Below are 22,048 nucleotides of genomic sequence, written 5' to 3' on the forward strand. Positions count from 1 at the left end.
GTCGCTCAGTCGTGTCCAACTCTTTGAGGCTCCATAAATATAGCACCATAGTTATGAATATTTAACCTTATCCTGGTGAAACAGTGTTCAGATGGGACCCTTACCATCTCTGAGTGTGGGCCATGCCTCGAAGTTTAGATAACTGATGCCAAGACCACCCTGTAGGATTCATAATTTGGTGGCAAAAAATATTGTTCTCCCAAGGGAACACATTACCCACCTTCAAACAATAGAAAAAGCAGTATATGTAACAACTGTAAATATTTATGCACCCAACATAGGAGCACCTCAATACATAAGGCAAATACTAACAGGCATAAGAGGGGAAATCAACAGTAACACAACAATATTAGGGGACTTTAACACTCCACTTACACCAAATGGACAGATCATCAAAACAGAAATTTAATAAGAAAATATAAGTTTAAATGATACATTAGACCAGATGAACCTAACTGATACCTTCAGGACATTCCATCCAAATGCAGAAGAATACACTTTCTTCTCAAGTGCACATGGAACATTCTCTAGAATAGAGCACATCTTGGGTCACAAATCAAGCCTCGGTAAAAATTTAAGAAAACTGAAATATCAGGCATCATTTCTGACCACAACACTATGAGATTAGATGTCAATTACAGGGGAGAAATTGTTAAAAAAAAAAAAAAAAAACACAAACATGTGGAGATTATACAACATGTTCCTAAATAACAAACAGGTTACTAAAGAAATAAAAGCGGAAAGCAAAAAATTCCTAGAAACAAATGACAATGAAAACATGATGACTCAAAACCTATGGGATGCAGCAAAAGCAGTTCTAAGAGGGAAGTTTATTTATAGAAATACAATCCTACCTCAAGATACAAGAAAAACATCAAATTGACAACCTAATTTACACCTAAAACAACTGGAAAAGAACAACAACAAAAAAAAAAAAAAAACCCAAGTTAGTAAAAGGAAAAAAATCATAAAGATCAGAGCAGAAATAAATGAAAAAGGAATGAAGGACACAATTGTAAAGATTAATAAAACTAAAACCTGGTTCTTTGAAAAGATAAACTTGACAATTAGCCAGACTCCTCAAGGAAAAAAAGGAGAAGAATCAAGTCAATAAAATTAGAAATGAAAAAGGAGAAGTTACAACAGACAACATAGAAATACACAGGATCATAAGAAGCTATTTGCTGTTGTTGTTCAGTCACGCAGTCATGTCTGACTCTTTGTGACCCCCATGGACTGCGGCATACCAGGCTTGGCTGTTCTTCACTGTCTCCCAGAGATTGCTCAAACTCATGCTGATTGAGTCGAGGATGCTATCCACCAATCTCATCCTCTGTCCTTTATTGTGCCCATCTTTGCATGAAATGTTCCCTTGGTAATTCTAATTTTCTTTAAGAGATCTGTAGCCTTTCCTATGCTATTGTTTTCCTCTTTTTCTTTGCATTGTTTGCTAAGAAGGCTTCCTTATTTCTCCTTGCCATTATTTGGAGCTCTACATTCAGTTGGGTGTATCTTTCCCTTTCTCCTTTGTCTTTTGCTTCTCTTCTTTTCTCATCTCTTTGTAATGTCTCCTCAGACAACCATTTTGCCTTCTTGCATTTCTTTTCCTTGGGGGTGGTTTTGATCACCACCTCCTGTACAATGTTATGAACCTCCATCCATAGTTCTTTGGGCACTCTGTCTATCGGATCTAATCCCTTGAATCTATTTGTCACTTCCACTGTATAATCATAAGGGATTTAATTTAGGTCATACCTGAATGACTTCATGTTTTTCCCAACTTTCTTCAATTTAGGTGTGAATTTTGCAACACAGAGTTCATGATCTGAGCCAGAGTAAGCTCCCGATCTTATTTTTGCTGACTGTATAGAACTTTTCCATCTTCAACTGCAAAGAATATAATCAATCTGATTTTGGTATTGACCATCTGGCAAGACCATGTGTAGAGTAGTCTCTTGTGCTGTTGGAAGAGGCTGTTTGCTATAACCAGTGCATTCTCTTGGCAAAACTTTGTTAGCTTTTAGCCCTGCATCATTTTGTACTCCAAGGCCAAACTTTCCTGTTACTCCAGATATCTCTTGACTTCCTACTTTTGCATTCCAGCCCCCTTTGAGGAAAAGGACATCTTTTTTTTCGTGTTAGTACCAGAAGGTATTTCACGTCTTCATAGAACCTTTCAACTTCATCTTCTTTAGCATTAGTGGTTAGGGCATAGACTTGGATTACTGTGATGTTGAATGGTTTGCCTTGGAAACAAACTGAGATCATTCTGTCATTTTTGAGATTGCACCCAGGTAACAGGCACCCAGATTGCATTTCAGACTCCTGTTGACGATGAGGGCTACTCCATTTCTTCTAAGGGATTCTTGCCCACAGTAGTAGATATAATGGTCATCTGAATTAAATTCACTCATTCCTGTCTATTTTAGTTCATTGATTCCTAAAATGTTGATGTTCACTCTTGCTGTCTCCTGTTTGACCACTTCCAATTCACCGTGATTCATGGACCTAACGTTCCAGGTTCCCATCCAATTTTGTTCTTTAAAGCATTGGACTTTACTCTCACCACCAGACACATCTCCAACTGGGCATCATTACTGCTTTGGCTTATCTTCTTCATTCTTTCTGGAGGTATTTCTCCTCTCTTCTCCAGGAGCTAATCACAAGCACTGAAATCAAAACTGAAATCTCCCAAAAAGTAAAAGCCCAGGGCAGATGGCTTCACATGTGAGTTCTATCAACATTTAGAAAAGAGCTAATGCCTATCCTTCTCAAACTCTTCCATAAAATTGCAGATGAAGGAATACTTCCAAACTCATTCTACAAGGCCACCAATACCCTGGTACCAAAACCAGCTAAAAAAATCACAAAAAAAGAAAGTTATAGGCCAGTATCACTGATGAACATAGATGCAAAATTCCTCAGCAAAATTCTAGAGAACAGAATCGAAAAACACATTAAAAAGATCATACACCAATATCAAGTCAGATTTATCCCAGGGAAGCAAGAATTCTTCCATATACACAAATCAATCAATGTGATACACCATATTAACATATTGAGAGATAAAATCCATATGATAATCTCAGTAGATGCAGAAAAACCTTTTGACAAAATTCAGCACCTCTTTATGATTTTTTAAAAAGCCCTTTAAAAAACAGGCATAAAAAAAATAAAATAAAATAAAATAAAATAAAATAAACAGGCATAGAAGGAACCTACCTCAACATGATAAAGTCCATATATGATAAACCCACAACAAACATTATTCTCAGTGGTGAAAACCTGAAAGCATTTCCTCTAAGATCAGAAACAAGACAGGGGTTCCCACTCTCGCCATTATTATTCAACATAGCTTTGGAAGTCCTACTCACAGCAATCAGAAAACTAAATATAAGGAATCCAGATTGGAAAAAAAAGAAGTAAAACACTCACTGTTTGCAGACAACATGATACTATAGAAAACCCTAAAGATGCTATCAGAAAATTACTAGAGCTAATCAGTGAATTTAGTAAAGTCGCAGGATACAAAATCAGTGCACAGAAATCACTTGCCTTCCTATACACTAACAATGAAAGAGCAGAAAAAAATTAAGGAATCAAACCCATTTACCATTGCAACAAAAACAATAAAATACCTAGGAACAAACCTACCTAAGAAGACAAAAGAACTGTATACAGAAAACTATGACACTGATGAAAGAAATCAAATATGATATAAACAGATGGAGAGATATTCCATGTTCTTAGGTTGAAAGAATCAATATTGTGAATATGACTATATTACCAAAAGCAACCTACAGATGGAATGCAATCCCTTCAAATCACCAATGGCATTTTTTGCAATTCGTATGGAAACACAAGACCCAAAACAGCCAAAGTAATCTGGAGAAAGAAGAATGGAGCTGAAGGAATCAACCTTCCTGAATTCAGACTATACTACAAAGCTACAGTCATCAAGACAGTATAGTACTGGCACAAAAACAGAAATATAGACCAATGGAACAAGAAAGAAAGCCCAGAGATAAACCCGTACACCTATCAGCACCTTATCTTTGACAAAGGAGGCAAAAATATACAATGAGGCAAAGACAGCCTCTTCAATAAGTGCTGCTAGGAAAACTGGACAGCTACATGTAAAAGAATGAAATTAGAATGCTTCCTAACACCATACACAAAGATAAACTCAAAATGGACTGAAGACCCAAATGTAAGGCCAGAAACTATAAAACTCTTAGAGGAAAACATAGGCGGAACACTCGACGGCATAAATCACAGCAAGATCCTCTATGACCCACCTCCTAGAGTAATGGAAATAAAAACAAAAATAAACAAATGGGACCTACTTAAATTCAAAAGCTTTTGCACAGCAAGGGAAACTGTAAGCAAGGTGACAATACAACCCTCAGAATGGGAGAAAACAATAGCAAATTAAACAACTGACAAAGGATTAATTTCCAAAATATATAAGCAGCTTAAGCAACTCAATGCCAGAAAACCAAACAATCCAATCAAAAAGTGAGCAGAAATCTAAACAGACATTTCTCCAAAGAAGACATATAGATGGCTAATAAATACATGAAAAGATGATCAGTATCTCTCATTATTAGAGAAATACAAATCAAAACTACAATGAGATATCACCTGACACCACTCAGAATGGCAATCATCAAAAACTCTATAAACAATAAATGTTAGAGAGGGTATGGAGAAAAAGGAACCCTCTTGCACTGTTGGTGGGAATATAAATTGATACAACTATGGAGGACAACATGGAGATTCCTTTAAAAAAAAAATAGGAATAAAACTATCATGCTGCTACTGCTACTGCTAAGTCGCTTCAGTCGTGTCCGACTCTGCACGACCTGATAGATGGAAGCCCACCAGGCTCCTCTCTCCCTGGGATTCTCCAGGCAAGAATACTGGAGTGGGTTGCCATTTCCTTCTCCAAAAAATGATATCTAAATATGTATTAAAAAAATAGCCACTCAGTCGTGTCTGCCTCTTTGCAACCCCAAGGACTGTAGCCACCAGGCTCATATATCCATGGAATTCTCCAGGCAAGAATACTGGAGTGGATTGCCATTTCCTTCTCCAAAACTACCATATGACCCGACAATCCTACTACTAGGCATACACCCTGAGATAAATGTAATTGAAAAAGGTACATGTTCCCCAGTGTTCACTGCAGCATTTACAATACCTAGGACATAGCAGCAACTTAGATGTCCATCTGATGGATGAATGGATAAAGAAGCTGTGGCATGTATCTATAATGGAATATTACTCAGCCATAAAAAGGAACACATTTGAGTCAATTCTCATGAGGTGCATGAAGCTAGAGCCTATTATACAAAGTGAAGTAAGTCAGAAAGGGAAAAACAAATATCATGTATTAACGCATATTCTAGAATCTAGAAAGATAGTACTGATGAACCTACTTGCAGGTCAGCAAAGGACACACAGACGTAGAAAACAGACTTGTGAACTTGGAAGGGCAGGGGGTTAAAAGGAGAGGGTGGGACAAATGGAGAGAGTAGCGTGAAGACACACACACTATATAATGTAGATACATGTAAAATAGAGGGCAAGTGGGGATTTGTTGTGTGACTCAGGGAACTCAAACCAGCGCTCAATGACGACCTAGAGGAGAGGAACGGGGCGGGACGTGGGGGGAGGCTCAGGAGGGGGAGGACTTACGTATACCTATGGCTAATTCACGTTGATGGATGGCAGAAACCATCACAATATTGTAATTATCCTTCAATTAAAAATAAATTTAAAAAAATAAAAGCCAAAAAAAAAAGCAATGTATGAATTCATTAGGAGAGGAAGAAGCTAGGAGGTAGTTGGGATTTTATTTGAAGAGAACTGTTGGTATCCAAGAGTCCTCCCTACCATAGACGAAGAGAAGGTAGTGCCTCTCCCTAAACCCCACCTTATGCCAAATAATTCTTTAAGAGGAGAACATGAGGAGTTTGTCATTTGTTCCCTAGAGACAGCAGGATTGACACACCTGACTCACTTCTCAAATGTTAAAGGTAAGAGGCTGGCTGGCATGTCCTGCCTGGTGGCAAAGAGGCAAGATGACAATGGGAACAGCTAGCCTTTCCAGAATTTGATGGGGGCAAAGATGTTCATAGGTTTCCCACTGGGCAGCTATAAACCCATAGCAGAGAACAAGGAGTTATCTTTAAATGGATCCCCTAGAAGGCTGAGGTGATCCAACAGAAGAACAATTGCCAGGAGCTGAGGAGAGAGTCACAAATGTCCAGCTGCAGAAGCCACACCCAAATCAAGGGCACTGCAGGGGAGAAACTGTTAGGGCCAGAGTCCCTGAACACCCCTCCCTGCAAGAGTCAGCATCGGCACTGTAGCACCCGAGCCACTCAGGTACCCTAAGGCCATTACAACTGCTCTGTCAAATAAGACCTCCCAAGCCCCTTCTCTTTCCCTCCCACTATCTCCAGGACAGCAGAGGCAATAGGATGGAAGTAAAAAGAACTAAACACGGAAATAGAGTAGCCAGCCAAGCCCTCCCACTATCCCCATACAAGAGCCCGAGGTGTGCAAAGGGAAAAGCCTGCTTTTAACTGGATTCTGCAGTGACTATGATTGTTCATTTTGCTATCATTAGTAGAGAAAGGGGAGGAAACACAGGCTCAGGTCCCAGAGGGGGCATGGCAGTTGGGTAAGGATATTGGAATACATTCCACACGAGTCTCTGAGTGGAGGTAAAAAGCAAACACCTGAGACCCTACCGGGTGTCTTAGCTTAGCCTCCCATTCTAGGATAGAGAACTTGGGAAGAGGAACATCTAGGATTTGAACAGCATCTTACAAACCACATTCATATACATTATTACCTCCCTTAACTCCCATACCCATTCCTATCTCTAAGACATGGAAACCAAAGTCCAGAGAAATAACTTACCTTGGAATCAAGCATCCTAGCAAGTGAATTTGAACCTAGCCTATCTGACTCCTGGGCCCTGAGTCAGGGTACCATAAGTAAAACTCAGCTTCTAGCTTCTTGGAGAAAACTCTGGAAATCTCAACAGATATAAAGAATCTGATACCTTATTTCTGAGCTAATAATCCATAAATTGGAGAAGAAATGGCAACCCACACCAGTATCCTTGCCTAGAGAGTCCTGTGGATGGAGGAGCCTGGTGGGCTGCCGTCTATGGGGTCGCACAGAGTCAGACATGACTAAAGCGACTTAGCATGCATGCATGCATTAGAGAAGGAAATGGCAACCCACTCCAGTATTCTTCCCTGGAGAATCCCAGGAATGGAGGAGCCTGGTGGGTTGCCATCTATGGGGTCGCACAGAGTCAGCCACAACTGAAGCAACTTAGCAGCAGCTAAGTGCAATCTACTTGCCAAGCCCACAAGTCAAGAAGGCCCTTTTAAGACTCCCCAAAAAATATTGGTTTTCCTGTGCCTTCTTAAATTCCCTAAAATACTCTTCTTAAAACTTGATCATCTTCAACTACTTAAAGGCAATAAGAAGGTTCCTTTTACCTTATCAGGCTCTGGTCTCTAATTCATTTCGTTTCATTTCATCTCTGCTGAGAGCCAACCTGTCCGTCACTGGCTCATTTCATTGCATGGGCACACATGATGCCCTGCATCTTGTGTTTAACTACCACCCACAGCAAGCTGTGTCTGTCCCTCAAAGCCGAAATGGGACAGTCCCAGAGCATGTTCCCATAACAAGGGAATTAGACTAACTAAACTTCATGATATACTATTTTTAATTATTTAGGTCACATTTTCTCAAACAGCTTGGCAGATTTCATTAGATCAGATTATTAGCCAGAATCCCTCTTCTCTTTCAGCAAAAGGAAGGAAGCATGGAAGGGGAGAAAGGAAATGACAAGGAGGAAAGAAAGCAGAATCTGTCCAAAGAAATAACAGAAAAACAAAGAAGGTTAAGAGACAGGAAGAAGATTTAACTTTCATGCACTTTCTAGTCCTTCCATTCACCGCTTCCCAGCCCTCCGCCCTGTTGGGTGGAGGGCTTGTTTCTGTCCTTCGGCTTCAGGGTTCTGAACTCTGGCTCGTTACTTCACTTATGAGCCCAACCCCCTCTCCACAGGGGTGGGAAGGTCTTCTTACCTCTCCTCTAGTTTCAGCTCTGCGGACCTTCCACCCACAGACTCTCCCACTACCCCAGGGGAGGGCAGCGTCCTCCAGGCTTTGGTCCCTTAGAATTTCATCCTGGTATCCCCGCCTGTGTTCACCTAGGAGGTGTTGATTCAGGTGGTGAGTCTGTTCATGACCCAGCACTGACTCCACACAGTTCACCGTCCCGCTGTCCCACCGAGGCAGGTCCTCAGGGCGTTCCCTCTCCCCAGTTCATCCCAGCTGCTTTCTCTCTTTTTCTCTCGTCTCACTTACTATAAACCTTGCTTCTACTCCTGTCTTCCAACCCCTCCAGAAGGAATGCATGGAGCCACCAAAAGAGGTGAGGAAGACTTCTCCCTTAGAACCTTTGGAGGGAGTACAATCATGCTGACATCTTGATTTTAGACATCTAGACATCTGGCCTCCAGAACTGTGAGAGGATCAATTTCTGTTGTTTAAGCCTCCAAGTCTGGGAAGTCTTAGGAATTTATTACTATACTTTAACCATCACCTATTGCACACCTTCCTATTGCATACATTAATAGGAGTATGTGAAGGAGACCATCAACGGAGCAGACCCTAAGGGCACAGAGGAGGGAATCAGGTTAAAGAGGAGAGCTGTGAAATGACAGGAGCTTGACTTGACTTGATCCAATGGGCAGCCATAGGTTCTTAATTAAAGCATTTTTTTTTAAAGGGTCAACTAAAAATAATGGGCAGCATGGACAGAGGGGTATAAGAAGAGAGGGCTGGTTTCTGAAAGTCAGGATAGCATTGAAACATTTAGTTTTAAGGATCCAGACATTAGGTGAAGACTGTGTCAGAGTAAGGACCAATGGGAATTAGTATACTAAACAAAAAGAATTTCAACAAGATATCAACTATCAGAACAAAGGTAACACCTCTGCCAAAACTGAGAACAGCGAAAAGAAAAGTAGCTCAAATGGCAGCTTAACCAGTGTCCATCTGAGGCCTAAACTTTGTTGGCACAGAAACAGACTGGCTGGATTTTCAGTGTCAGAGAGAGGAGTCAGGTGTCTATCTCAGTTGTCAAAAAAAAAAATCTCTCTTAGTGAGTTTGTTAGTCATTTTCCATCTGGGCCTTCCATGGCTCACCATTCCTATCACCTTTCACTTGTAGTATTCTCTTTGCAGCTAGCAGTGCCCCTGCCTGGAACACTCATTAACTATGAGATAACCCTAGATGCTTTTGAACTGTGGTGTTGGAGAAGACTCTTGAGAGTCCCTTGGACTGCAAGGAGATCCAGCCAGTCCATCCTAAGATGGACTGGCTGGATCTCAGTCCTGGGTGTTCATTGGAAGGACTGATGCTGAAACTGAAACTCCAATACTTTGGCCACTTCATGCGAAGAGTTGACTCATTGGAAAAGACCCTGATGCTGGGAGGGGTTGGGGGCAGGAGGAGAAGGGGACGACAGAGGATGAGATGGCCGGATGGCATCACCGACTTGATGGACATGAGTTTGAGTAAACTCCAAGAGTTGGCGATGGACAGGGAGGCCTGGTGTGCTGCGATTCATGGGGTCGCAAAGAGTCGGACACGACTGAGCAACTGAACTGAACTGAACTAAACCCTAGTTTGATCATGAAAATAATCTCTGATCCATGTGGCTGGTGACTAGACATACGCCACCTTAACAAGAGCCACACTGCAAGTATAAAGAAACTCGAACAGTTAGGATCCGGGGGAAAAAAATGTAATTTACGCCACCTCTCTGCTAAGGAGATTTTCATGAGAACTTATATTCAGGGTCTGGAGAGTAGGGTGGTTGACATGAATGTCATTCAATTGCAAGATATTTTAACCCAGTGAAATGGCTGTAAGAAGAAATGGGCTAGTAGACAGATGAGGAGGGAGGGGGTAAACATAAGCACTACCCATGTACATTTCTCAAACACATTTATTTGAAGCTAAACAATTTTTAACTGCAATTTTGTTCTGAAGAATTGTTTTAATTTTTTAAACTTATTTATTTATTTTGGCTGTGTCTGGGCCCCCTACATTGGGAGTGCAGAGTCTTAGCCACTGGACCACAAGGAAAGTCCTGTTTTAATTTTTTCAACTTTGTGAAAAATGCATGATAGTCCAGTAATGACAAAAATTCATTAAAATAGTAACAGAGTAAAAGTTCTGGGATTGAATCAGACTTCAAATTAAGGTCAATCAAGGAGCTTCTTCAGAAAGAAAAGCTCCCAACCCCATGGTTGGGGTTGTAGGAGGCCCCCTAGCTAACAGCATTTGTAGTAAGAATCAAGATAGAATGAGTTAATTCATTTCAGAAAAGTTTATTGGGTAACTTCTATGTGCTAGGCCCTGTTCGAGGTGCTGGACAGACTGTGGTAAACATAACAGATCAATCTCCCACCTCCTTAAGTGGCTTACCTAAAAGGTATGTTGGAAATGGGAGCAGCATAACTTCCCAATCCAGTCAAAAGATCCAACTGTTGTTAGGTCCTTAAAGGTGAATAGGATATAGTCACACAAAAATATTAATGAAATGTAAAGGATATAAAGGAAACTCTAACTTGTTCAAATTGTATTATAGCAACATGAGCTAATAATTCTTTCAGGGGTAGATCTTTCTTCTTTAAAAAAGAATTCAAGGATCTTTGTGGTGATGGAAGAGTTCTGTTTCTTGATTATGGTGGTATTATAATACACAAACGTACACATGTGACCCTGGAGGTGGGCCTGGCAACCCACTCCTGTATTCTTGCCTGGAGAATCCTATGGATGGAGGAGCCTGGCAGGCTGCAGTCCATGGGGTCGCACAGAGTCTGACATGACTGAAGCGACTTAGCACGCACACACGCACACATGTGATAAAATTGCATAGAGCTATTCACACACACACACACACACACACACACAAATAAGCACATATAAAACTGGCAAAATCTGAAAAAGCTCTAATGGACTGTATCAGTGTCAATTTCCGGGCTTGGTACTGTGCTCTAGTTAGGTAACAGTCCCACCAGGGGAAACTGCACCACTAGAGGGACTGCTCTGCACTATTTTCACAAATTCCTATGAATCTGTAATTATTTCAAAATAAAAAGTTTTTTAAGTATTAATAATCTGAGAGTAAAGAATGTTATGGTGACTCTGATCCACCTAGTGGAAGGTGGTCTGATTCTGGCCACTGTCGGAGTTCTAAGCACATCCCTAGAAGGAGGAAGGGCGATCCACACAGCTTCCTAGAGTCCTAGAAATGAAGTCTCCTCTTTGGCAGCTCTTTTAACATTTCCCAGGATGCCCACACCAGAGGTACACATAACAAGCCATGGCAAACGCTGGACTCTGGCTCAGGAAATTCTTCCAAAATGCCTCCCCATAGCGTGCTTAGAGCCTTTTCACACAACACACGTGGTTCTCGGTTCTCTTGGCCTCTCACCTTGGCTCCTTCTCTGCTTATTTCCCAGGGCAGAGCTGGTAACCGTGCCCCAGACTCTTAGCACTGACCTAAGACTTCATGGAACAAGATTTAGGCATCACCTCACAGTTCCTAACACTGATGTGTCTCCAAAAACAACAGCTGGGGCCGTGTAACCTGCAGCCCAGCATGCTTGTGTGTGTTAGTGCTCAGTCGTGTCTGACTCCCATGGATTATAGCCCACTAGACTCCCCTGTCCATGGAACTTTCCAGGCAAGAATACTGGAGTGGCTTGCCATTTCCTTCTTCAAAGGGTCTTCCCAACCCAGGTATTGAACCCAAGTCTCTTGTGTCTCCTGAATTGACAGGTGGGTCCTTTACCAACTGAGCTACCAGGGAAGCCCCAACCTGAAGCCCAGAGGGATCAATAATGCTCCCTAGATCCCTATCATGCAATCCGATTCATTTTTTAAATTTCTTTGTTCTGGCTTTATGCTCATCTAGCAACAGTTGATCACAATTTGGACATTTAAGTGGATTTTCTCCCTTAAGTGGTCACTTCAGAGAAAATAATCAATGTTTATTATCATGGTTACTATATCTCTTGTTATAAATAAGGCAATCTCCATTCTGGTTTCAGCAACAGTTAAGTCTATCCTTCAGTAGAATATAATAGTTATAACTCCAGGATGCTTTTGAACTGTGGTATTGGAGAAGCCTCTTGAGAGTCCCTTGAACTACAAGATCAAGCCAGTCAGTCCTAAAGGAAATCAGTCCTGAATATTCATTGGAAGGACTGATGCTGAAGTTGAAACACCAGTATTTTGGCCACCTGATGTTAAGAACTGATTCATTGGAAAAGACCCTGTTGCTGGGAAAGATTGAAGGCAGGAGGAGAATAGGACGACAGAGGATGAGATGGTTGGATGGCGTCACTGACTCGATGGACATGAGTTTGAGCAAGCTCTGGGAGTTGGTGATGGACAGGGAAACCTGGCATGAGGCAGTCCTTGGGGTTGCAAAGAGTTGGACACAACTGAGTGACTGAACTGAACTGAACTGAACTCCAGGACCTGGCTTCTTGAGTTTAAATCCTTTGCCTTCACCAGCTCTGTGACCCTGGACATGACCACTCACTTGCTATGGGACCTCAGGCAAGAACCTCATCTCTCTGAGTCTGTTTCCTCATTTGTAAAGTGGGTATAATAACAGAACCTACCTCATAATGACTGCCAAAGCATTAAATGGAGTTCAGTTTAGTTCAGTTCAGTCGCTAAGTTGTGTCCGAGTCTTTATGACCCCATGAATCGCAGCATGCCAGGCCTCCCTGTTCATCACTAACTCCCAGAGTTTACTCAAACTCATGCCCATCGAGTTGGTGATGCCATCCAGCCATCTCATCCTCTGTCGTCCCCTTCTCCTCCTGCCCCCAATCCCTCCCAGCATCAGGGTCTTCTCCAATGAGTCAACTCTTCGCATCAGGTGGCCAAAGTATTGGAGTTTCAGCTTCAGCATCAGTCCTTCCAATGAACACCCAGGACTGATCTCCTTTAGGATGGACTGGTTGGATCTCCTTGCAGTCCAAGGGACTCTCAAGAGTCTTCTCCAACACCACAGTTCAAAAGCATCAATTTTTTGGCACTCAGCTTTCTTCACAGTCCAACTCTCACATCCATACATGACCACTGGAAAAACCATAGCCTTGACCAGATGGACCTTTGTTGGCAAAGTAATGTCTCTGCTTTTAAATATGCTATCTAGGTTGGTCATAACTTTCCTTCCAAGGAGTAAGCACCTTTTAATTTCATGGCTGCAGTCACCATCCACAGTGATTTTGGAGCCCCCAAAAAATAAAGTCTGACATTGTTTCCACTGTCTCCCCATCTATTTCCCATGAGGTGATGGGACCAGATGACATGATCTTGGTTTTCTGAATATTAAGCTTTAAGCCAACTTTTTCACTCTCCTCTTTCACTTTCATCAAGAGGCTTTTTAGTTCCTCTTCACTCTCAGCCATAAGGGTGGTGTCATTTGTATATCTGAGGTTATTGATATTTCTCCCAGCAATCTTGATTCCAGCTTGTGCTTCATCCAGCCCAGCGTTTCTCATGATGTACTCTGCATATAAGTTAAATAAGCAGGGTGACAACATACAGCCTTGATGTACTCCTTCTCCTATTTGGAACCAGTCTGTTGTTCCATGCCCAGTTCTAACTGTTGCTTCCTGGCCTGCATACAGATTTCTCAAGAGGCAGGTCAGGTGGTCTGGTATTCCCATCTCCTTCAGAATTTTCCACAGGTTATTGTGATCCACACAGTCGAAGGCTTTGGCATAGTCAATAAAGCAGAAAATGGAGTAATATGTCTAAAGTACTTAGAACTGCAGGCTTCCCTGCTGACTCAGTGGTAAGGAATCTGCCTGCCAATGCGGGAGACACAGGTTTGATCCCTAGTTTGGGAAGATCCCTTGGAGAAGGAAATGGCAACCCTTTCTAGCATTCTTGCCTGGGAAACCTCAAGAACAGAGGAGACTGACGGGCTACAGCCCATGGAGTCACAAAAAGGGTCGGACACACCTTAGCTACTAAACAGGAACCACTTAGAACCATGCCTGCAGACTATAACAGTTCTGTAGTAGTTATTATTACAGCCTGGAAATTAATAAAATAAATGTTGAGGTTTGTAAATTTAGGAGACAGACTCTGTAATTATAAGAAATGAGTTACGCCTAAGGACTGCCACACTAGCAGACCCAAACCGAGAAATAAAACAGCCTCTGAGATGTCTCTCGCTTCCAAGTCCCTACAGAACTGGTCATTGGTCTGTCTGATGATAAAGGACACAGACCAGTGCTAAGTTTTGCCCTGTAAAGTCAAAACTGTTTGGCAAGTGACACAAGACAGAGAAGCAATCTAAGAGTTCAGACACATCTGTTATCCTGCTGAGCCAATTGACACATGAAATAAAAGGCGTTGCAAAGACAGTCCGTGTAATGGTACCTGAAAGTATGCCCAGTAGCAGGGTTTTAAGAGCAAGTACTGCTTGACAAAGAACCACAGCAAATTAAAACTTGTGTTTGCGTAGGGTTAGGGCAAATGAGACTGTTGTAGGCTCTATCTATATGATAACAGATTCACTATTCAAGAAAAGTTGGCTGAGGGAACCAATAAATTAATCTCAACAAATTAATTCAATTAACTTGCCAGTTTAGTATAAGATTCAGTTAACTTTGTGTTCAATTCGGTCAAAGTGTTTAAACATTTTTAACTATAATCCCAAGCCTTTATCTTTAGCTCATTGCCCAAAAAATGAAAATGAAAGTTCACCCAGGGAAAGATACTAGAGTTAGACAGTGATTTACCCCATTTCATAAAATTACCAAGACAAGCTAAAACTTAGGTATGGAAAGAGCTTAGAAAGCCAAGCCATAGCGCCTGCCAGTATTACTATAATCAGTGTTCCCCCAAAATGTGGATTTGGCTAAGCTGCATAAACAAAGACATACCTTAAAGACCAGTCACAGCGTAATTAACAAATACCAAAGAAACAGCTAAATCAGAGCAGGTAATCCAGGCAAATAGGAAAGGACAACTGGATGGAGCTGGTTTCTACTGATTCCCTCAAGGCAGCAAGGGAAGTGATACAGCTGTTTTCCTGGAAAGACATAGGCAAGGCTGAAAACCTCTTTTGTTTTCCCTGTGGGGAGTCATCGTGCCCATCAGAAGAGCTCCAAACGCAAAAATCCTATGTCCATACTATGCACAGATCTAGGATCTCAGAAGTTAGCAAAATAAAACCAGAGCTATTTCAAAAAAGAATACAGTTCCAAGGACCAATGTCCATTCACAGAAGTGCTCCTAAGGGACGTGGTTTGGAGAATGGAGCCAGAACATGGAAGTGTCAAATCATAAAAGCCAGTATAGTCTGGGTGCTTAAGTGTGCTAGGCACTCTTCCTAAGCATTCCCATGCATAACTCATCTCATTCTCAGGAGAGCAGTGTTATCAGCTCCATTTTACAGATGAGGATACTGAGGCACGGAAAGAGTATGTAACTTCCTCAAGATGCACAGCAATTAGGAAGCAAAGCTAGAATATGTTATCTAGGCAGTATGGCATCAGCATTTATTTGACTAAATATATGTTCATTTATTTGCCTGAATATATATATATATATATATATATATATATATTATATACATTTGCTTGAATTATATTCAAGGCCAAAGAATCCCCTTAAATAATGCACTATGGGGTCAAACGAGAGACAAAGGACTCTATCAAGTCCCCTTTGGCTTAGAAGTACTTCCAACAGTGGGTGTCCACACACATAAAGCCAGTGTCTGCAAAGAGGTAGACTTTTGGAGCTGTGGAGCAAACCCAACGACATCTTTAAAGAACTAGAAAACGGAGGTCAGTGAAGAAATCGGTACTGTGAAAAAATACTCAGCACGCATCGCTCGCTTTCATGAACCTTGGCAGCCCCTCTACAGGCTGACCACATCCACAGCATTCCATGCCTGTGGGGCAGGGCAGACACTCTAAAGCAGCTTCCTGGCAGCTTATCTTTGCAACAAAGTTCAGACTTAACAAATTGACAGTAATGAAGTGCAACTCCCCACCCACAGCCCTGCCAGGCCCTGTGAACTGTTTGCAGGTCCTAGAACCTGTCTGGACCGACTTCAAGGCCAGCTGGGCAAGGCCCTTCCCCCCGCTTCTGAGAGACTTGGGGGAAAGCAGAGGGTGGCAACGCCTGTTGCTGCACAGAAAAGATCTCATCTCAGAGAAGAGCTGTATCCACCTGAAAGGTAAAAATACTAATAATCAGAAACCTCTATTAAAGAGTTAGAACACCGGAAGGGGGAATTCCCATACCCTGTAACGACAGCAGAGCCCAACGGAGAAGAAGACTTCTCTCCAGCGAGGACTCAACCAATGAAAAGCCACGAACTCTTCATTTCCTCCAGCCCTCCCAACTTCCTTTTCCCCTCTATAAAAGTACTTCCCCTCATAAAAGTGTTCTCCCTCCCTCGCTATGCAGGGACCTGCTTGTGGTTCACCATGTTTGCAGACTCTGACTCGCAATTTTTTGCCGATCCTGAATAAACCCATCTTTGCTGAAGAAATTAATCTCAGGTATACAAAGATAAAAGCAACTGGTATCAATGAAAAGTGAAATAATTAGTCTGAAAGCAGAGGACCAAGAACTAAGTATGTCTCTCATGGAACAGTCAAACCTGGGCACAGACCAGAAAAAGAACCAGAATGGGTTAAGTGGAGTTATTTACAGAAAGAAAAAAAAAAAAAACTATTTTAAAAAATCAAAGGCCCTGTGCTCACCTGCAGTTAAAAACAGCTGAAATCTGAGAGTATGTTTGCAGAGGGAATGGACTGGAAAACCAGAGAAGTGTCTTCTGCTTGCTCAGAGTTCTTACTGGACCCCACTAAGGAAGATGGAGGGCTTCCCAAGTGGCACTAGCAATAAAGAACCTGCCTGCCAATGCAGGAGATGTAAGAGACACGGGTTCAACCCTGGAGTCGGAAAGATACCCTGAAGGAAATGACAACCCACTCCAGTATTCTTGCCTGGAGAACCCCATGGACAGAGGAGCCTGGCGGGCTACAGTCCATGGGGTCGCAAAGAGTTGTACACGACTGAACTGACTTAGCACACACACAAGGAAGATGGAGAGCTTCTTTGTGCCTTTATCCCAGGCAGCCTGGTGTCCTGAGCAGAGAAGGGCTATATCACCCAAGCCATGGGGGGCTTTCAAGAGAAGTGGACAGTAAAGGCAGAGCAGCCATTTCTCACTGGGTTAAACTCCCATAAAACCTTTGAAATGATGCAACACACGGGACACACCAAGAAAGGCCCCACTGGGCTGGGATTGGAGAGTACTTTCTCCTTTTACTTGTAATGATTCAAACACTGAGGGATGCCAGACAAAAATGAGGAAGGGGTGGGGGGAGGAAGGATCCTGATGGAGCTCGTGTCTGCAACATATGGAATAAGTTATTGAAGAAAGTGGCTCTAACAGAATTTTTAAAAGTTGAGGAGGGGCGGCTATGCTTCTTTTGGAGACAGAGAAGATTGAGGGTGTGGTGAAAAAATAGCAAAACGGGATTAAGATAAACCAAAAACAGAGGAGAAATATTGGGCCAGACGAACTTTCACCTTCCCTAAAATGATTTATGTACTTATGAATAGCTAGACTGGACTTGATTTCTGGGGGTGAAAGTTGCTGGTGAACCTGCACGAATCCAGCATTTCTGTAGGGACTCTGGGCAGAGGTACAGTTCTACAGGCTGAGCTAACGTCAAACAGTTGTGGCAAACAGGGTTAGTGTATAAGTGGACACACCACGACTAAGTCTTGACTTGAGCACCTCACTCTGAGGAGAAGAAAATATGGAAGGGACGGAGGGAGAGGGAGAAAGAGAAGAGAATCTGCTTGTACAGAAATCAGATTGTACAGGTCATCAGATGTAACCAGGGGATTTCATAACTGCTTGGACCAGAGAAGGCTGGGCAGAATAAACTGTTAGCACACAGCTGAGCTAAACGTCAGAGAGTCTAAGTAACGATAGGAGCCAGGATCCCAGGGAGATGAGATGTAAAGCAGAAAAATTTTACTGGGAGTTGGGGAGTGGATAGGGAGATTGGGAGAAGGAAGACTTGCCAAGTCAAGGCCCAAGGAGTCAGTTGAAGGCTGACCCTCAAGCTTTACTAAGGGTTGAGGTCCACGGAGGGCTTCCCAAGTGGCGCTAGTGGTAAAGAAACCAGCTGCCAATGCAGGAGACATAAGAGATGTGAGTTCAATTTCTAGGTCAGGAAGATGCTCTGGAGGAGGGCACGGCAACCCACTCCAGTATTCTTGCCTGGAGAATCCCATGGACAGAGGAGACCGGCGGGCTATAGTCCATAGGGTCACACAGAATCAAACACAACTGAAGCGATTTAGCGCAGCACAAGATATAGACTACAGCAGATTATACTAGACAAGGGCATCACCTTCTGTACTAGGATAAATATTACTCAGTGAAACTTTTTTAGTATTATTTATTATTTTATTTACTTATTCTGCCTGCGCCAGGTTGTAGTTACAGAACGGGGCGGATCTTTGATCTTTGTTGTGTGCATACGTTACCTCTAGTTGCAGCATTCGAACTTGCAGTTGCAGCATGTGGGATCTAGTTCCCCAACTAGGGATCAAACCCCGGGCCCCCTGCATTGGGAGCCCAGCAGATTAGCCACTGGACCACCAGGGAAGTCCCTATTCAATGAAACTTTTAATTCGCAGTGTGTGTGTATTTGTGTGTGTACACTGAATTGTTTTATAAAATCCACCTCTTACCCTTTCAGCAGCGGAGAGCTGGGCAGATGGCTCGGAGAAGAACGTCGGATGTCATTGTCCTCCCAGCTTTTCAGTTTTCCCCCGAAGCCCCTCAATAAAACGGTTTGATTCAAAAAAAAAAAAAAAAATCCACCTCTTACCATGTATGTTTACCAAAAAAGTTTGAAACCACTGATAAGCAGAAGCACCAGGAGAAATAGAGGACAAGGGAGAAAAGAAATGTAAAATTCATGAAAATTGGAGTTCTTAGCAAATTCCCTGACAGTTCTAATGCCTTCCTTGAAGAAGAGAAGCCCAAAGAAACAAAATAAGGTGCCCAAGGTTCTAGGGTTCAGGACAGTGCAGAAATGGTATCTTCATTACTGTAAGGTCAAAATGCCTGACATTAAGCTTTTGATTGCTGAGGCATCCATTTCAAAGACATCCATCTGTAATAAATACATTACCTATTGTCTGACACAGCTACTAGCAAAATATCAGGTACGTTAGACTGACCTCACCTATGCAGGTCCCTCTTTCAGAAAGCCCTGGGTCACCTAGATAACTGATGGCTTGAGTGACTTCACTTCTCCCTTCTTGTGCCCCAATTCCCCCTGTTATCCTTTAAAGTGGTCAATAGTGAGCCTACAAACCCTAGACTTCCCACCTTTGGGCCCTAATGAAGGCAGAGCCCCAGGTCCCCTCTTTCTTCCTCTCTTCCCCTCCTCTGGGCTGTGCAGCCTTCAGATGTGCCGTGGACCCTCCAGGACTCATAAGTAGTAAATCTTGTTCAGCAAAGTTCCCTGGTGTCTTGGCTGAAGTGCAGCCTGCAAGGACAGTAAGAACCTCAAGGGTTGCTCCAGCCACAGCACTGGCCTGGGGTGGGGGAACGTCTGGGGTGGGGGCAAGGAGAGTTCCCTACAAGTAATGCTGGCCAGGCCTGCCAAGTGCCTCGGGCATTCCAGCAGAGAGCATCACCATCAATAAGCTGGGACCCCACAACAAGGCCAGTGAGTACTGCTTTCTAAATTGTGAAGGAAAGAGGATGAGCAAAGAAGGGAGGAAGGGCAGAGGAGGGGGAGGTGCTGCAGACAAACTTCTGCTTTGAGTATTGTCTTGGGTTGGTTTCACTGCTAAAGTGTACAACAGTTCAACAACTAGAAGTGTCGATTCTGCCACAGCTGAACTGTGAGATCTTGGGTGTCCTCCAACTTCCATAACCCTATTTTTCCCTCTGTAAGTAAAGTTGCTCAGTCATGTCCAATTCTTTGCGACCCCATGGACTGTAGCCCACCACGCTCCTCTGTCCATGGGAGTTTCCAGGCAAGAATACTGGAGTGGGTTGCCATTTCCTTCTCCAGGGAATCTTTCTGACCCAGGGATGGAACCCGGGTCTCCCACATTACAGGCAGTCGCTTTACCATCTGAGCCACCAGGGAAGCCATTTCCTCTGTAAATTAGCCCCAGATACTGGCAGTAAACCCTGTTGAGTGCTACCAGTGTCCATTCCCCTCTGCTTATTTCCTAAGAGCGACTAGACTTTGTTTGTTCACCCACCCCTTCCATGTGACCCAGGGGAAACAGACTCCCTGGCCAGCTCCAGGGAGGAACGCTGACTGGCTTATGCCAATCACAGTAAACCCACCCTTCCTCGCCAGTCGGGCTTCTCTGGTGGCTCAGATGGTCAAGAATCCACCTGCAATGCCAGAGACCGGGGTTCAATCCCTGGTTGGGAAGATACCCTGGAGAAGGAAATAGCCACCCACTACAGTATTCTTGCCTGGAGAATCCCATGAACAGAGGGGCCTGGAGGGCTACAGTCCATGGGGTCACAAGAGTCAGACACGATTCCTTGCCAATAACTGGTCCAGGAACCCAAAGCAGTCATTGGAGGTCACCACCCCACCTTATTGACCCCCCTACCACGGGATACCATGTTATCTAATCTGACTATTCAGTATTAGAGAAGGATTTCTCTTCCATGTTGGGTGAGAGATTTTTCTTCTTTTGAGCTAGAATAATGAGATAGGTAGCCCCAGCTGCTACTGAGGTAGTTCTTAACTACCATAAGGGAAAGTGGTCTTGGCTTGAGCTGATGATGCCCTGGCTAACAGCATGAAAGAGAGAGAGGAGTACTGTTGCAGAAAGGGGGACCCCTTTCAGGGCCCAAAAGGAGGCTCTGGTCTAACACTTAGAAATGAATTGTCTGAGGAGACAAACATGCTGACAAAGTAAAAGACTTTATTGGGAAGGAGTGTCCAGGCAGAGAGCTAGAGGGTAAGGAAACCCATGTGGCTCAAAGTCTCAGGTTTTATGGTGATGGGATTAGTTTCCAGGTTGTCTTTGGTCAATCATTCTGACTCAGGGTCCTTCCTGGTCGTGCATGCATTGCTCAGGCAAGATGGATGCCAACGAGAAGGATGCTGGGAGGTAGAAGAACACGTGGCATCTCCTTTTGACCTTTCCCACACTCTTCCAGTTGGTGGTGGCTTATTAGTTCCGTGTTCCTTACCAGGACCTCCTGTCCTAAAAAAAAACTCATGCAAATGGTTACTCTGGTGCCTGGCCAGGGTGGGCAGTTTCAGTCAGTGTGCTTCCCCTAACAGTACCTAAGTCCTCATCAACCTACTGGATTAACAACCCAAAACCATGATACCCTTGGTTTGGACTTAAGCCAATCGTAACTTTTCTTATTGTTTGATGCAGTTTGAGTCAGGTTTTCAGTTGCTTGCTACTGACTAAATCACAGTGCAACAATGCTAAAGATCAATCTATGTAAAAAGACTTTATAAGTTGCAGAAAATTTATACAAACGACAGCTTTTCCAAAATTATAAAGTTTCAACAGGTGGGTTTTTAGGAAAAATCCATAACATTCTTTCTTTAGGGACACATTTGCCCTCTCTTGACCTATGAACAGAGATTGTATTCTGTACAACACCTATTGCATTATCAACACTTAATAAATGCAAAATAATGTTGTGTTAACTACAAATTGCCACCAGATGTTCTTAAGACTTTGGAACCTTCAAGTGAAACTGATTGCACAAAATAGTAGTTTAATTATTACATCATCCATCTCAGTAACGGCGAGCGTCTGTCTGTCTCAGGACTGAAAGCTCAAGTTAGACCACTGCTGCAGTGCTGAAGATCAAATGCTCGATATGTGGTCCCTAAAGGCAGATTTTGGG

At 42.9% G+C, this 22,048-nt stretch overlaps 2 long non-coding RNA genes across 3 annotated transcripts in view; both read right to left on the reverse strand.

Moving 5' to 3' along the window:
- The window catches only part of LOC122451064, an 84,031-nt gene that overhangs the window by 38,546 nt on the left and 23,437 nt on the right, over positions 1-22,048 (reverse strand). Inside the window, exon 3 of one of the 2 annotated variants that reach the window (XR_006272298.1) lies at positions 21,086-21,384. The exons of the other annotated variant lie outside the window; for it this stretch is intronic. This is a non-coding gene — a long non-coding RNA (uncharacterized LOC122451064). Of the gene's footprint in view, positions 1-21,085; positions 21,385-22,048 lie in introns of those variants that run through there. 2 annotated transcript variants of the gene reach the window in all.
- Positions 7,356-18,757, reverse strand: LOC122451066. Its single transcript, XR_006272300.1, has 3 exons — positions 18,673-18,757; positions 8,158-8,166; positions 7,356-7,366 (listed from the first exon to the last, which is right to left on the reverse strand). It is a non-coding gene; the product is annotated as an uncharacterized LOC122451066 (long non-coding RNA).

This window comes from Cervus canadensis, chromosome 12 (assembly GCF_019320065.1).
Source record: "Cervus canadensis isolate Bull #8, Minnesota chromosome 12, ASM1932006v1, whole genome shotgun sequence".
Lineage (NCBI taxonomy): Eukaryota > Metazoa > Chordata > Mammalia > Artiodactyla > Cervidae > Cervus > Cervus canadensis.